Source organism: Denticeps clupeoides, chromosome 4 (genome assembly GCF_900700375.1).
Source record: "Denticeps clupeoides chromosome 4, fDenClu1.1, whole genome shotgun sequence".
NCBI classification, from domain to species: Eukaryota; Metazoa; Chordata; class Actinopteri; order Clupeiformes; family Denticipitidae; genus Denticeps; species Denticeps clupeoides.
Genome location: NC_041710.1, coordinates 27872655 through 27886077, shown reverse-complemented (window position 1 = coordinate 27886077; position 13423 = coordinate 27872655). Strand labels below are relative to the sequence as shown.

The 13423-nt window shown below is 46.4% G+C and overlaps 1 pseudogene; it reads left to right on the top strand.

Moving 5' to 3' along the window:
- Positions 1-9016: 9016 nt before the first annotated feature.
- On the top strand, positions 9017-9129 carry LOC114789408 (uncharacterized; annotated as a pseudogene).
- Positions 9130-13423: the final 4294 nt, after the last annotated feature.

Below are 13423 nucleotides of genomic sequence, written 5' to 3'. Positions count from 1 at the left end.
GGTTTATTTCCACACATTTATTCATTTATTTTGTTGTGTGCGTGGGTGGCCGGCTGGTTTGGGGCGACTTATAACGAAGGCTTCCCGCCACCAGTATCAAATCCCGTCGCGTCCGCACATCTGCTCCTGTCCGGGCCTCTCTGACCGCGAGCCATTTTATCTCACCGACGTCCGCTTCCCCCCGAGGGAAATCTGCCTAGGTGGTCTTAACCTCCGACAGGGCTTAGCCGCAGGAGAGAGAGCGTCTCGAGCAGAGCGAGGAATGGGCCCCACGTGGCAGGCTTTGTTCCTGACTCCACGCCTCAGCCGGGATCCCTTGCCTCCCATCTCTCTGGGTTTTAAAGGGAGCCCTGAAGAGTAATTAATAAGGGCCATGCTGCATTTAAGCACGGCCAGCATTTACTCAATGGAAATAAGATCCTCAAGGAGAGAGGTCACAGGATGAAGGGATGGGAGGCACTACAATAGGGACCCAACTGAGCTCTGTGTGAGTCTTTATATATTTTATATAAACATATATGTGTACATACATATATTACTGTACCCTAGTTTCACTTAAAGTTTACAGACATAATTTTTTGTTGTTGTTTTCTTATATATATAATAAAAATCCATAATGGTTATTTAGGTTCAGGTCAGGTTTAGACTTGCTTGCAATAAAAATATGAAAATGTTTATGATATATGGTCTTCACAAAGATATGAATATAAGCATGTGTGTTGACCAATAAAATATATTTTTTAAAATTATACACACACACACACACACACACACTGTATGTATTTTATGAACATAAACATGGGCCTAGAGAATTTTTTTTTTCACATTTCATTTTAAATATATTTATCGTATAAAAATGTGTGTAATTTAATATATAATATTATTTTGAAAAAATAAAAATGTAAATACCGCTTTACCTTTTCACAATAAAACAATAGTTAGTGACATTTTGCCTGAAAAATGACTGCCGGGGTGGATATTTGCTTATGAAGAAATATTGAGTGAATGGTGCAGATGCAGCGAGAGGACAGGCTCCGAGTGAAATGATGAGCCGTGATAAAAAAGACGTGATTGACAGGGAAGATTGTTGTGCATTCTGGAGGTGCGTCTGATGAGATCACCCTGCCTGCACTGCTGGAGCTGTAGAAGGAGAGAGAGAGAGAGAGAGAAGGGAGGAAAAAAAGAGCGAGAGAGGGAGGGAGGAGGCGAGAGGGAAAAAAAGAGAGAGAGAGAGAGAGAGAGACCAGGGGGAATAAACAGAGCGAGATTAAGGCACGTTGCGCCTCGGCACGGCGTCGACCTTGGCTGTGTTTATTTAGAAACCCGCCTCATTTCCTCTCCTCTGCTGTAATGTATGGCGCCTCACCTAGCACACATTAGCCTTCCCTGGCGACATGATACATATCGCCCCGAACCGCCCTGCCCGCCTGTTCCCCGCTCACCCTGGCTCACTGCGCCATCCGCTGCTAATTGGAGTGTACACTTCCAGCCCAGCTGACACCTTACCTACTGCTGTCAGTATCCATACCCACAATACCTGCACGCTGGGCCTTCCTTAACCGCCTCTCTCACACACACACACACACACCTGGGACAGATTAGTGTTCCGTGAAGCAGTGTGGGGGTGTGCATGCGGTTGGGGGGGGACAGGGGGAAAAAATTAGAAATGGGAAAGACATGATTACGTTAGAGATGAATGCTTGCTCCTTGGATTATAGCGGTGAGTCACCTTCTCCTTCACTTGTCGGGTCATTATATTCGCCAGGCTGTACCGCAGCTCAGATGGCCCTCCACCGCAGCATACGATCATTTGGGAGAGACATTGAAATGTTCAAGATGCCATTTTATTTTTGCATTTTGAATCAAAAAAATTCAAAACAACTAATATTACTTACAGACTGTGCGGAAATAATTGTTTTAATGTTACCTTAAAGACATATTTTGTTAGATATTAAATAAACTTTCCAGTCTTGTATGGTAATACCACTGTACACCTCAAGAGTCTGCACTCAAGTCTCCGTTTGGACCTGGCCTCCCTTGAAAGGATGAGTAAAATGAGCAGTTATGTCTAAGACATATATGTGTTGTGTAGGAGAGATTTCATGCCAAGCGCTGCTATCTGCCCGCCTGTCTAATAATACTACTGTGTATTTCAACAGACAATACTGCGTTACTGTAAAATCAAGTAAAATGAAAGTGAAGCGATTGTCTTTTTGAAACACTGCAGCACAGCACACAGTGCCACAGTGAAATGTGTCCTCTGCTTTTAAACATCACACGCCATGACTGTAGCCCGGGGAGCAGTGTGTGGGGACGGTGCTTTGCTCAGTGGCACCGATTTCAGGTCCATTTCCTTACCCGATAGGCCCACAACTGCCCCACATATGTCTGCCCCGTCGTTCCTTAATACTGCCCCAAACTGAAGGTATACTATCCCCTGGTTATTAACAGATAGCCAGTACATGGAACAGTAAACCAGTGAACACTGTCATAAGTCACACAGTGTAAAGCTATTGATGTATTGAGCATCCGACACAGATCAGGTACTGACAGCAATGCTGGCTGAACCTCACCATTCCTAAACTACCTAGGTTATCATCAGCTTATCCATAATGGAAAGAATATTTTTACCCATTACACAATTTTGCCAAAATTCAGCTGAGTTGGTGGAAAAATTGTCTGTTGTTTTCTGGCAGAGACCTACCCTGCTGACAGGAGGGTATGTAAATTGGGGTGAGCACATAACTAATAGAATTAAAATTCCACAATGAAATAATTGTCATTTTGAAAGGGATGACTGCACACGGTATCCATGACATGTGCAACACTTCGTTTCTTTTGTTTCTTTACCATAAGCAGCCTTACGTTGTTAGATTTACCCGCCTTTGTTCCTGTGAGGGTCTTTATGACGATATTACAATTATTGCCCATTTTCCTAAATCACATGCTTTACCCATTCTCAATCCGTATTACCATTTGTTGACATTTAGTTATTTGATTTTAATCCGGTGTAATTCTAATATTAATGACCGGTAAGCACTGTTACGCAACAGCATTGCTTATCGTCCCATTACTTATATCAGTTTATTGAAAGGAAGGACAGTCAGGGATGATCGCATTTTCGGAAATTAACATCCTGAAAGCCAACATTTATGGCCCTTCTGGTGGTAGAAGCCACCCTATCATACGAGGATGACCACATGGTCGTGTTCCTGGAGACGTCTCTTTTTTATGGGGGGGAGGAACAGTTTGTAGAGCTGGGGTGGGGGTGCGCGGTTGTGCTTTCACGGCAGTATCAGCAAACACAGAGCCACACGGTTCAGCTGCGTGAGCAGGTGGGCAAGCATCCTCGGCAAACACCAGCGCTTTGGAGACACACTGCTAAACCCGCCAGGCAGATTCAGGCCGGGCCCGAGACGCGTATCTCAGAGATACTCCACGTCTTTCTTCCTCCTTCACTCTAAAAAGCGCGTCCCTGCCTCCCCCCCCCACCCCGTCACATCAGCCTGTATACCGACAGCTGTGGAAAAGTTCCAAGATTGTCATTTTAAAAAGAAAAAAGTTCGAGGCACTCTGCAGTGCTCAGGCTGGGTCATTTTGAGGTGAGAAGGGAAGAAAATTCAGATCTGAATGTTGTTGAGTCTAGGTGGTTAAAAAAATGTCATTCTGGAACTGGACCTCCGTACCGAAACGGTGAAAAATAATCATTAGACGCGGAGCAGTTGTAGCGATAAATGTATGTCAAATTTTACCCCTAGAGATCAAAATATCACAGAAATACTAGTCTTTTCATATGACATCCACTGTCTCTTTCTGCTAGCGGCAGTAATATTTCATCCGTGGCTCTTCCGTAAAATAGGGAAAGCAGATCATCATAAAAGGAAAAACCCTAAAACTGTCTCGATTAGGAAGAACAGAGATTTTCGAAGCACATCTTGGATACACATAAAAAAAAAAAAGTGGTAAGTGCTCTGCAATCTGCTCTGGACCTCGGCCGCAAGTATTTCGGATTGGTTCGCAGTTGGGATTCCACGCACGAACCCATTACCAAATATGTGTGGAAACAAGCTTTCAGCGTTTCTAACGCCCAGTTCAGGTTTCACATTCATATTGACAATAAACCTCTCTCGAATATTCCTCCGCTAAACAGTAACTTGAACCAACTTGTCGGACAGCGCAGGGCCCTAATCGATCACTACAAATTACGGATCCAAAATCAATACAGCGAAGCAGATTAGAGCCTTTAACTGCTAACTACACGGCCCATCTCCTGAGCCGGCGCGCCACGCGCCTCCGAAGCAGCGGGGTGGCCACGCCCTCCTTTTAAAGAGCCAGGCCCAGGTGCCTCTGGTCATGTGGGAAATGGGTGTTGGCTGTTTGTTCGAGTTTGACAGGGGCGCAGCTTGACTCATCCAACAGATGTTAAGGAGCTGGAGGACAGGCAGCCAGGCTCCATTTAATCCCAAGTCCTGTGAGGCTCTGCTCAGCCCCCAAGAGTGGCACTCATCATTACAGAAGATGATGTGGGTTTAATTAACGGGAAAAACATCTTGCCCTGTTTCCCTCACTTCGTCGGTGCCTTATACAAATGTGTACTCTGTGCGGATTAAAAGTTGGAATATGTGCAACAAAAAGTCAGACACAATACATGTAATGTAAGTGTAATATATGAACTTACATTTAGTTCCCTAAACATTTTTAATAAAGCCCCACTACATCTGCAATTTTTTAATGTTCAAGAGAATGTTTCCGACTGGTTTTAGTAGTAATTATATTCTAAATGAAATTGCGTCGTGACCTTTGATTTTTTAATGTACTGCACAAATGCAATCCCAAAAAAAAACTTTTCTCACAGGTATTGTGAGGTATTTAAACCCTGTATATTTACGTCTATTAATGTGTTGCCGGCGTGGTTATCCTATAGTGGGCGTCTCACTCTGTTCAAGCATCAGCTAGTGTGAAATCCCTAAAAGCAGACCAATGTGAAGAAACACCTGGAAACATGCCACGTGGGGTTGTAACAAGCTTTCATGGGGGGTAGAAAAGGGCAACCTCAGAGCAGCGAGGTGTCAGTCAGTGGTGGGGAGTGATGGGGAAAGATAAGAAGAGGGAAAAAATCGTCAGTGGAAAAAAAAAAAAAAAAAAGACAGTGAAGGGAGTAGAAATGTGGAGCTCAGGCCATAAAACAAACATGGGAAGTGTGGCGAGAGACCATACGGGGGAGGGAAGGGGGAAGGCTGAGACCCGGGGGCTTTAGCACCGTGATATAATGAGAAGCCTCTCTCGCTCTCTTTTCACTCACTCGCTCTCTCTCTCTCTCTCTCTCTCTCTCTCTCTTTTTACTGCGCAGAGGAGAAGGAATTAATTGCAAAAGCAATGATGGCGGCGCTCAGGACCGGGTCATTACCGCTCAGCTCTCGCAGGAGTGCCGCAGGGTGCAGCAGGAAATGTCGTCGACACGCCATCTCTCCGTTTCATCCTCCCTCCCCCAAGTGCCATCCCACCGGAGCAGACGGCCCTGCCGCCTTTCCCAGCCCTCATTCAGACCCTCTTTATGGGAGCCGGGCGAGGGGGACAGTTTTTTTTTTTTTCGCTTTTTCAATTATCAAATGAAGATTGCACTTTTTTTTTTTTACGCTCCTCTCCCCCCCGCCACCACAATCTCACGACCCTCCCTCCTCCCACAACGATTAAGTGTCTGGAGTCCCACTCACAATAAGTGAGCATAGACGTGCCAAATCTCCTGATAGTCCGTGGATTATGGAGGAGTGCTTATTAAAAGCTAGGCTGAGGATGATCGTGAGGAGGAAGGACCTGTGGTCGTTGCCCAAATTATAGGATCCCTCCGTAGGGGGAGTGAAGATTTGTGTGGGCTTCGTCCCAAAGGGTTCTCTGAACTCATTATCATTTATTCTCAGTTTTGATACAGACCCAATACAGATCCTTCCTTAGCATTAAATCACATGCAGATTCTGTATGTGATTTTTTTCTGGAATTGAAAATCAGTGTTAAACCCTGAAGTAATCATTTGAAGGCTCACATCACTTTATATCATGTCTGAATGATTATTACTATTATACAGAAAGCCAAAAAAAAACAGCTCGTGCCTGAGCCAAAAACAGAGTTTGATTACTATTTTCAGGTCAGGGTGTGCAGCTGCTGCTGGGTTTTCTTTGTGCTGGGTCGCATGGCTCTTCCTCCAGAGCTCCTCCTCTTCACGGAGGGTCCAATCCATTGGTCGCATTGCCCTCTAGTGGCGAGAGGACGCAACGCACCCTGTTTTCGCCACAAAGGGCCGAGCTCCAGAGACGCGATGGAGCCGTCGGGGAAACTTGTGGAGGATTTTGAGTGCGCACAGATAAGTTGTACAAATTAATGTATGCATAAATGTACAAAAAAATTGCTGCGTTGCACTGGTCAGAGATTGTTTTTTTTTTTGAGAATCATGACGTTCCTACCAGTTTTCGCCTCGTCACTTGGGCCTGGATCACGAGGACGGAGTCTAGAACCAATTTAAAATAATAATAATAATAATACTAATAAAATGAAGGCAGCAGACCCACCTTTCAGATGGCGAGCTTAATGATCCTGCTCGGCGCTTCTCCTTCCCCGGGACTCGGCCAATTAAAGTCCTAATGAGGCCGGTGCCGGTGGCGGCGGGAAGGCTGGAAATCACGCCGGGACGCGTCGCGGAATGAAATATCATTAAGTAAAACTCTGCTGAACCACGAACCACCTTCCACAGACACGATCACTGGAGCCCGCGGCCAGAAGGCTGCGATCACGTGGACTTATATATACTTATAACTATATAACTATATACACACACACACACACATATATATATATATATATAAAAAGATGAATCCAGCAGCAACTGGAGTTGGGAAAGCCAGCTTGAATTGAAGGCTGGGACGTTGTTGTCCAGTTGCCATTGGAATAACCGTGAGCGAATGCTTGGTTTCTATGTTGAGGAGCTCTGATGAAATATGTGAATTATAATTGCTGCCTCTGGGCGGGGCGGGGTGTTGGGGTCGGTGATGTCAGCGTAAATATTTATTGTTAAATATTTGCCAAGCCTGCATTCTGCCGTTGGTCCGAAATTGATTTTCGGCCGTCCACAGTCTACACACACAATCGCATACGTCACTTGGGCAGAAAGGAGGAAGGTCACTAGCAAGGTCACAGCATAATGCTCATATATTCGTCCGTCTGTGTTATTTTGAGGCCCGGTGGTTTGATGCGGTAGATTAAAATCTTTCGACTTTATCAGCCATCTGGGGCTGTGGGCTCCGCGTTTCTGCTAAGGTGGCCGTTTCGGGGCGCAGCGTGGGTCTGCTGTCTGCGAGAGGTGTGAGCTGTCTTATTTCAGCAGTAAAAAGAGTGACATCCACGACGCAGACAGACTGGCTGGGAACACTACGCGAGTGTGTGTCTGTGTGTGTGTGTCTTATCACACGCATGCAAGAGTGTTTATGAGGTTGTGCATCTACTTATTTTGATATATTAGTGTGTGTGTGTGTGTGTGTGTGTGTCATGCTGGGCCAAGCCTGCAGCAGGTGATGAGATGACTTCATGTCAGTGGTATCTCACAGCCCAGCTCAGCTGCCAGTGCAGAGATAAGCATAGAGGAAGCAGCTGCGGTCAGGGCCATGCGCGCGCTGGACAGAGCCTCGCCGTCACCGTCATCACGCTGAGAGAGTGAGGGGCGGGGAGGGAGCCTGAAATGGCTGTCTGTGACCAGCCGTTGTGTTCACCGTCTTGTTGAGCTCGCGAACGCTAGAAAAATTCATTCACATCTCAAGTTCAGTACATGCCGTCATCTCCAGACTCTCCAGACAAAATGGATTTTTGATCAGTCGTGACTAATTTTGACATTTCCTGGGCGTGACCCGTAAATACACTGAATCCAGCCCTGTCGCGTTAAAACATCCCAACATAGCCTGTTACACGTCACGTCTACTGCATATTTTTGGTTGCAGGTAAAATTTGGTGAAAGGAGGAGGAGCAGGAGGAGCTTTATAATTCAGTCCCTCAGGGACAACACAATGCTGTGATCGCTGCAATTAATGCAAATTCTACCAACCCCAGTGAATTCTGCATTGCCTTGCGGTTTTGTCCAATCAATGCAAAATATTTACAAATTTGAGCATCATGTATGTGTACTTTTATATGTGAACTAATAATGCAAATAAACATTTAATAATACCTCACCTTGTGAGATTTCTCATGCATTGTCCGCCCAGAGAATTTCCCGCCTCGCCCCTAAAAAAATAACTCCTGCAACCACCATGGCTTCCACAAATGTGAAGCATTTAAATTGCTTGGTGGCTGGATGTGAAAATGAGCACAAACGTGTTTTTTTTTGTTTTTTTTTTGGTTCCGTCACACAAGACTGAAGAAAAAGTGGGTTAATTAATTTTTTTGGGGGAAAGCGGCGACACGACTTCCTGTTGGCACCAGTGAACAGTGTTGATGACATCATTTCTGCGAAGAACCGCTCACTTCTATAGGCCGTTCTCCTCCTCGTCCCGCCTCTCTCCTCCTCATTTGCATTTAAAGCTACACACCAAAATGCCGCATTCTGGGGAAATCTGGCTGTAGTGGCTGTAATTCTGCACCAAGGCTGAATTTTGCAAAGAGACTTCAGATACAGTATTAGCGGCCCCTAACACCTATATAAAAGCAAAACTAATTTTATTAGTAGGGGACTTTTAAGCGCAAGTGGTAGGGATTACGTTTGAACCTCTGGACTTCCCTATTCCCTTCCCCATATTTAAGCAGAATTGTGCTGGATACGTATTATTTTGTGTTGGTATTACTAGTAAATGACTTAAAAACGAAAATGGAGCTTGCCGTCTGGTTCTGAGTGATGGAATGGTGATGCTGTGTTAAGTCTTTCATTTCTGCAAAGTACATGTTTTAATGAATTTTATATTTATTGGGTGGAAAAATTCAAACCGCAGATTCCTGGATGGACTTTCAGAGAGCCGGCGCACACACACCATTCACTTACTTACTTACCTGGTACTGATACTTACCTGGCAAGATTCTCGGCCATTGCACTCCGGCCGTGCCGACCCCTGCGAATTCCCCAAATGTGGGAATCTCGACTGCATAAATAAAGACGTTTTTTTTTAAGCAGTGGTGGCCTAGCTGCTAAGGAAGCGGCCCCGTAAACAGAAGGTTGCCGGTTTGTATCCCGATCTGCCAAGGTGCCACTGAGCAAAGCACCGTCCCCACACACTGCTCCCCGGGCACCTGTCATGGCTGCCCACTGCTCACCAAGGCTGATGGTTAAAAGCAGAGGACACGGTTTCCTTGTATGCACACTGTGCTGTGCTGCAGTGTTTCACAATGACAACCACTTCACTTTCATTCATACACATGTATGGACAATTTAGAGTAGCCAATTCGAAAGAAACCAGAGAATCTGGAATAAACCCACAACTACACAGGGAGGGCATGCAAACCCTGCATGCACAAAGCTGGAGCCGGGATTCAAACTCACGACTGTGGAGGTGTGGGGCCACGTTGCTAAGTGCCTCAACAATAATTTGTTTCATGAATTCAGCCTGTAACGAAAAAAGAATGTGCATTAAATACATTATGGAAAGAACCTATGGGTGAAAGAACCATTATGGAATGGGGCAGTGGTGGCCTAGCGGTTAAGGAAGTGGCCCCGTAATCAGAAGGTTGCCGGTTCAAATCCCGATCCGCCAAGGTGCCACTGAGGTGCCACTGAGCAAAGCACCGTCCCCACACACTGCTCCCCGGGCGCCTGTCATGGCTGCCCACTGCTCACTCAGGGTGATGGGTTAAATGCAGAGGACAAATTTCACCATGTGCACCGTGTGCTGTGCTGCTGTGTATCACATGTGACAATCACTTCACTTCAAATGGCATATTGGCTGTGGGGGACCTCGTGGCCTGCAGCAGCCTGGGCAGGGTCGGGACCGAACACCGAACCCTGTTCATACCTGCACGTCTGTAGCCCCCACTGTGGCTGGATGATTTCAGCTGCGTCTGTAGATAAACGTCCCAGCGAATCGGAGTGTTTAGTCGAGCTGGAATGCGAGGTAAAATGGAGCTGTTATGTCTGAGTAATTAAATAGCCATGGGACTACCTTGCTTTTGGGATTGGGATAATGGCTGTCGGGGCGCAGTAGCAGTCAGGTGCAGCTGGGAGCAGCAAGGAGGTTCTATCTAGGCCAGGGGATTAGCGCAGACAGATGTTGCCTGGCAGCTGGCTGCTCTCAGACGACCTGTTATCTGCCTCTCACTGGCCCACTCCCCAACTCGCGCCCACCGCAGAGGCGTCGCCACGTTCAACAAGCAGAAACCACCGGCGGGACGGAGGACGCACTTTAGGGCGTTAATGAGCGCGAGCGCCACGAACGTCCCTTTTTTTTTTTCGCCTCTCTTTGCCGCACGTCTATTTTTGGAAGCCGTCATCTGTAAGCAAGTGGATTTTTACCCATCGCGATTCTGCCCAGGATACATGGAGCGAATAAATGAACAAATTAAAATTTTAATAAATGAGCATTAACAATTTACTCATCAAAGTCCTTCGTTAATAGCCCCCCCACGCGGCTCATTATTTGCTCCAAGCCAGAGCCGAAAATCATTCGGGCAAATCCAGCAGGATGCATGAATTTAAGAGGCATAAATGATTTAGAGCCCTCGCCCAAACCGCGACATGCTTGTCCACTGAGGTGAGGTTCTCCAGAAGGGGCTGTCTTTGTTCCCCCACTGGGGGGCATTCTTTCCTCCCTCTGTTCCCGTAAGCCGCACAATGGCTTTGTGCGCCGAGGTGAATGCAACACCCACGAGGGGTGCCATTCACTTTGTGGGGGTGGAGATAAAACTGCGGCCCTTTTTCACTCTCGGGGTCGTTAAAAGTCCTAAGGCTCTTATCCTAAAAACCAAGAGGCATTATCTCCCTGTGTTATGACCAGATGGCAAAAAAAAGCACCATGTTTTTTACTCTCTCTGGCTAATTAATGACCCCGAAAAGGCTGGTCTCCGATGGCTTTAGAGTGTGTGCCAAACTGGATAAGGCAGGTGTGAGTCTCCGTTCAGCAGAAAGACGACCTCGAAGCTCAGCCTGTTTGTTCGTCGGTATCCGGTTAAAGGCGTCTCAGACCAGCTGTCAAATGAAATGGGCACTAAATTACCTCAATTAATATTTAAAAGCATGGGGGACGGGTTCTTCAGTCAATGATTTCAGTCACCATGGCATCGTTCACACTTCACTAAATGTACCCACCGCAGGAAATGGCGGGAATGGAGTATACTGTCGATAGATGAGCAGAATCGGTGCGCTGCTGGTCACGGGAACGTGGCAGGGGGACTGTGGGCCGTCCCACACCCTGGAGGCTCCCAGAGGCAATAATTACCAGCCGGCTGTTCCCCTACGTCTCTCGCTGAATAGAGGTCCCCGTAAAACTCAGCATCTCCGCGGAGAAGGCGGCAAAAGGCACCTGCATGCGGGAACTGCTGCCCTCTCCAGCCACTTCACCCACGTGCACAGAAACACAATGGGGAGCCTTTGGGACGGGTTGGGGGGGGGTGTTGTCTTCTTTTCACTATTGTCCAGCGCCCACTGTCCCAGCTCTCGGCTACTACACGCCATTTTACTAATGTGTCCCACCATGCTTTTTTTTTTTTCGTCTTAAATGTATTGACAGAACTGCTCCCGTGCCGTGGCGCTTATGGTTGCACCCCATACTAATCTTACATGCTTCCGCTGCACCCCCACAGAAGGCCCCCGCTGTGGCTTAAGCAATTAGGCCATGTAGGCCTTACACTAACGACTCTCCCTTGTCTTTTATGATAAGCGCAGGGCAGTGGGGGTGCACTGTCTTGTTAGTGGTCAGTTGCGTATTGGCTCAGGGGGTGTGTTTGTGTGTGTGTGTGTGTGTGTGTGTGTCAACACCCCAGGTGTAGTGTCAACTGTCGAACTGTCGCTGATGGGCCGTGAGAATCGGCAGCTCTGGTGATGCTGCGTTAGTCGCCGTGGCCGGCCTCGGCACTGCCGCGTCCTGCTGTCTCGCCGCGCTCTCTGCTCGGGAAATCGATACGGATTCTCAGAGCGCGCCTACGCCACCATGCGCGTAACCATGCGCGTAAACTTATTCACTGATTGTCGCATTTCACGTTTATTCAAATGCACAATTACAAAACCATGACACTTATACCAGTTCGGTTACATTATTATTGATTATATTAGCAGCAAAAGTGTAGTCCAGTCACATTAGCCTGGTTCCATGCAGTGTTTGCTCTGAAGTGAGCAGTACAAATGCATTTGGCAGATGTCATCCTAAGGTCAACTTGCCGGGGCAGTATTCTAAGTTCCCCATTTTTACGTTGCTCTGGGCTCGGCTTGGCTTCTTTTGTCTGGTTAAGTATCTGTCTAAAGGAGTGGGGGCAGTAAGTCTGGGCCCTAACGTTCTCACCCACCCCCATACACCGCCTGATTGAGGAAGAGAGCCTTTTGCCTTTATTCTTCATCACCTGTATTACACATAATGTAGAAACCCGGAACGGTGAAGTAATGACAGAGAGAAAACAAGGTATGTGTGCCGAGGAGGGACAAAGTAATGTGTTGATGACATTACCTGTGAGTTCACCATTGTACATATCAACGTGATAAACAGCATTGCTTCCAAAGCTGATCCCTGCACATATACCACTGGTGCAACTTTTTACTGGATCACTTTTATCCACTGTAAACAACGAAAGCCAGATTAATGAGTGATCTTGCTGATATTGGATCTCTGTCTTAAAAGGCTCCTGCCTGAGGCAGAAACCAAACTTTTTATCGCCCTCTGATACACCACCATCAAAAAAGAGGTGCTGATTCACTCAAGCAACAAGTGGGAGCATATAGTGGTTGACCCCAGCAGCGTGGGTCACAGATGAGCTGATGGGTGTTAAAAAAGAAGAGCTGATCTGTCATTCCTGACACCTCTGCAACAACAGTCACTCTAGAGTGGGCACAGCCTCACCAATACACTACGGCACTGGCATGCTATGAGTTACATCCTATAGCGGAGGAGGAGAATATAACAAGGAGGAGAAAGAGTTGAGAGAAAATTCATCAGCAGAAGAAATGTTCAGAGCGAGGCAATGGTTAACTATAACTCTGTAAAAGTTTACACTTCGTCCAGATCATCCAGACCGGAGATTTTAATCTAACACAAAAATGTCTGTTGTTTTTGTAAAAGTTCAGTAAAGGGTTATGTTGCAAAAAGGCTCACACGTTGAGAGCAGCAGTCTTCACAATGTGTTTTTAAAATGATGCACAGTAAAAAAAAAAAAAAAAAGGGTTTTTGGCTCAGCATTTTCATAAAATATTGCTTATTATGTCAAGTAACTTTGTATTTTCTGTAAATTGTCACCATATGACTTGCTTTTTTGG